The 3,521-nt window shown below is 35.6% G+C and overlaps 1 pseudogene; it reads right to left on the bottom strand.

Annotated features, from left to right (window-relative positions):
- Positions 1-950: 950 nt before the first annotated feature.
- LOC149252269 (cytochrome P450 750A1 pseudogene) lies at positions 951-2,656 on the bottom strand (annotated as a pseudogene).
- Positions 2,657-3,521: the final 865 nt, after the last annotated feature.

Genomic DNA, 3,521 nt, shown 5'->3' with positions numbered 1-3,521 from the left:
TCTTGGTTCATTTATTTATTAAAATTTGAATCCCTAAGAGTACCTCCATAGTGATATTAATTTTTATAATATAAATATATTTAATTTGATGTTATTCTAAATTCAACCTTTCCAAAATATATATATATTTATATATATATTCTTATTATAGCATTTAAAAAAAAAAATTTAATAATCTTCATAAAACCAAAAAAATAAAAACAAAAACAAAAGTAAAAATAAAAACAATAATAAATAAATAAATAATTATTCTTAGTCAAACTAGCTGTTTTTTCTAACAGCTAATTAGTTGCTCTCTTTATTGATCTGATTTATCATCTTGTTCTAGAGATTAACCACACTGATTGATTCGAAAAACTGAACGATATTACTCCTATATAATTTCATCTGAAAAATTAAAAAATATATATATTTTTAACGAAATTCCTTTTAAAAATTAATTAAAATACTCTACTACCAAATAAGTGAAAAAAGATATATATTTTTAACCAAAAAATCCCATGAATAGTTGCATACTTTCATGATTAATTGCATTATTTTATTTTCTTTGAATTATTTATAAAATTTTAGAACTAGAGAATGATTATGAACCTTAATTAATATCGGTACCCGTTTCACATAAAGAAACGTTAATGTGATTGTTAATTTTTTTTTAAGTGAAGTTGCTCATGGCTGGTTATATTATTAACGATCAAAATTCTATGCCAACAATCCCACTCACCAATGATAAGGCAAGATACCGAAATCAGCATGTTAACATAACAATCAACGTTACGTAATTACCAAAAACTAAATTACAATAGCATGTAGCGAAAGCATTGCTACGAATATTAGAATACCATAAACTAAACTACAATAACATGTAGCGAAAGCATTGGCAGCTAAATTAAAGCCACTAGGGAAAATAGGAAAGCCACTGCACAGAAAGCCCCACGGTACCTATACTCTTCCTACGCTTCATCGCTGGACTTCAGTGGAAAGCCTACCCTCAAGCTTGGATAAGCACACAGCGGAACTTGCCTTCGAATCGTCTGCCCACAAACTTCCGTCATATCAAGCCGCGACGGATCACCTTCAACTCTCCAGTTAAAAGTGTGCATCAGCTGAGCCACTGCGAGTTCAATGGTGGGAATAGCCATGGGGGCCCCTGGGCATCCTCTCCTTCCTGCCCCAAACGGAATCATACGGAAGTCTGATTGATCTGCTGAATTCACATGTTCGTCCTTCATGAATCTCTCAGGCTTGAATTCCGAAGCATCTGCCCCCCACACATTGACATCCCTTCCTATAGCCCACACATTCACAATCAACGTTGCTTTCTTAGGGATAGAGTATCCTCGTGCTGTAGCAGCCTCTACAGATTCATGAGGAATAGCTAGCGGTGCCGCTGGGTATAATCTTAGCGTCTCTTTCACTACGCACTGGAGGTATTTCATCCTCACTACATCAGATTCAATCACTTGCCGATGTTTGCCGACTACATCTTCGATTTCTTGCTGCAATCTCTTCATGGCATGTGGATGCCTCAGCAGCTCACTCATTGCCCATTCTAACGTAGTCGATGTTGTCTCCATCCCGGCTGTGAACATGTCCTGCATACAATTAATGCAAAAATTTGATTGATTTAAGTTTTAACGAATGATGATAAAAAATGATAATAGAATGGCCCAGGGCCTAGAGACACACTATCACAAGAGCCTTGATAGTTTCCCTTGTGATTTTGGAGTCGGCCTCAGCTTTCTCGAGCAGCACATCCACGAAATCTTTGACGTGATTGGAAGTCGCGGCCATGCGATGAGCAACGTGGTCGTCTATTATTTTCTCCACAAACTCATTGAATGTTTTATGGATTTTCTTCATGCGCCGCTTGATGCCTTGCAAATCAAGCCAATCCAAATAGGGAATAAAGTCTCCGATGGGAAAAGCTCCCACCGCAGTTATCAGGTCTACTAACAAATCCTTGAAACCTTTGAAATCGCCACCCAAATCATCGTCAGAAAATGTCCTCCCCGCCAGTATCCGCCAAATTATATTGGAGTTGAGAGTAGAGAGGGCCTTGCTAATATTCACACCCTTTATTCCGCTCTCACTCTCCTCCCAAATTGAACGGATCATCGCAGACACTTCTTCCTCTCGCACACCCTTGAATGACTCGATTCTTTTGGCAGTCAGCAGTTCTAACACGCATATCTTTCTCACTTGCCTCCAGTGATCTCCATAGGGAGCGAAGGCCACATCTTTAGAATTGTAAACCATTAATCTCCCAGCAGCTGTTGGAGGTCGGCTGGCAAAAATCAAGTCATGAGTTTTGAGAAACTCTTTGGCTATGTCAGAAGAAGAGACGACGACGGTAGGGAGAGAGCCTAAGCGCAGAAAGAAAATGGGGCCATGTTTATCAGCGAGGGCTTTAAGAGCACGGTGAGCAGGAGGGATCAGTTGGAAGAGATTTCCGACGATTGGCCATGGAAAGGGACCTGGAGGCAATCTGGCCCTAATCCTTCTCCTATGCAATAGTGTATGAAAAATAAACAGAGAAATAAACCAACACTAGCTGCTGTATTAGCAAGCAGTGTAATATGAAATTCCATATCGGACACACGTTGGTAACTGACACGCTGAATGAAAGGCAGAAGCGTATGGTATTTATAGCCGCCATAAGGTCTATCAAAGCTCAGTTTATCCCGATAATATGCGTGAAGGTAAATGGTAAGTGAATTTCAAATAATCGTGAAGCAAATGGTAAATAAATTTCAAATAATCGTGAAGCAAATGGTAAATAAATTTCAAATAATTCAAAACCATGCACAAATCTATTTTATTGGATCTTAAGAAAATATCAGATTATTCAGAATTTTTCGATATTTTATTTTTAGGCTAAAAACAGTAAAGAAATTATTTTTTATATTAAATTTTCTTATGGTATGAAAGTTAAAAGCCTTGTTTATTTGGATTGATGGTGCTTTTAGAATGTTTTATTTTTTAATTTCATTATGAGTTTTATGAGAATTGGTTTTTATTTCAATAATATTCTTTTTTTAGTATGAGTTAAAACAAAACAAAAAAAATAATTTTTGAAATTGATGTTGATTGTACATTTTTATAATATCTTAGTTTTTTTTTTTCCTCTCACATGTTAATTATTTCTCTCAAAATTTTGAAGTAATAATAATTTTACTATTATTTTTATTTTGCAAAATTATCTCCTCTTTTATTTAGCAATGGTCTAACCAAGAAAATACATCCTTGAGCTGAAAGTGGGGATTTTGGCTAGAGTTGAAAGCAATTTTAGGAAACCTCTTAGTTTCCATGATGTTTAACTTCTTCTTATATACAACATACCTAGTCATAGCCATGCTTTCAATGGGGAAAGACTATCTTCAATCATGAAGACATGATAGGGAGTGTTACATTTAATCTTGATATTTTAGGTTATAAACTACTTTAAGGTGTGCTCTATCTTCCTCCATGTTTCTTTATAGATATTGCAGCCCTTAACTTCACATCCATATAAAATAATAAGA

This window comes from Pinus tabuliformis, chromosome 7, assembly GCF_031772625.1.
Source record: "Pinus tabuliformis cultivar Carrire ecotype Pingquan chromosome 7, CPIR1, whole genome shotgun sequence".
NCBI lineage: Eukaryota > Viridiplantae > Streptophyta > Pinopsida > Pinales > Pinaceae > Pinus > Pinus tabuliformis.
Note: the sequence above shows the minus strand (reverse complement) of the source record. Positions and strands in the feature narration are given on the sequence as shown.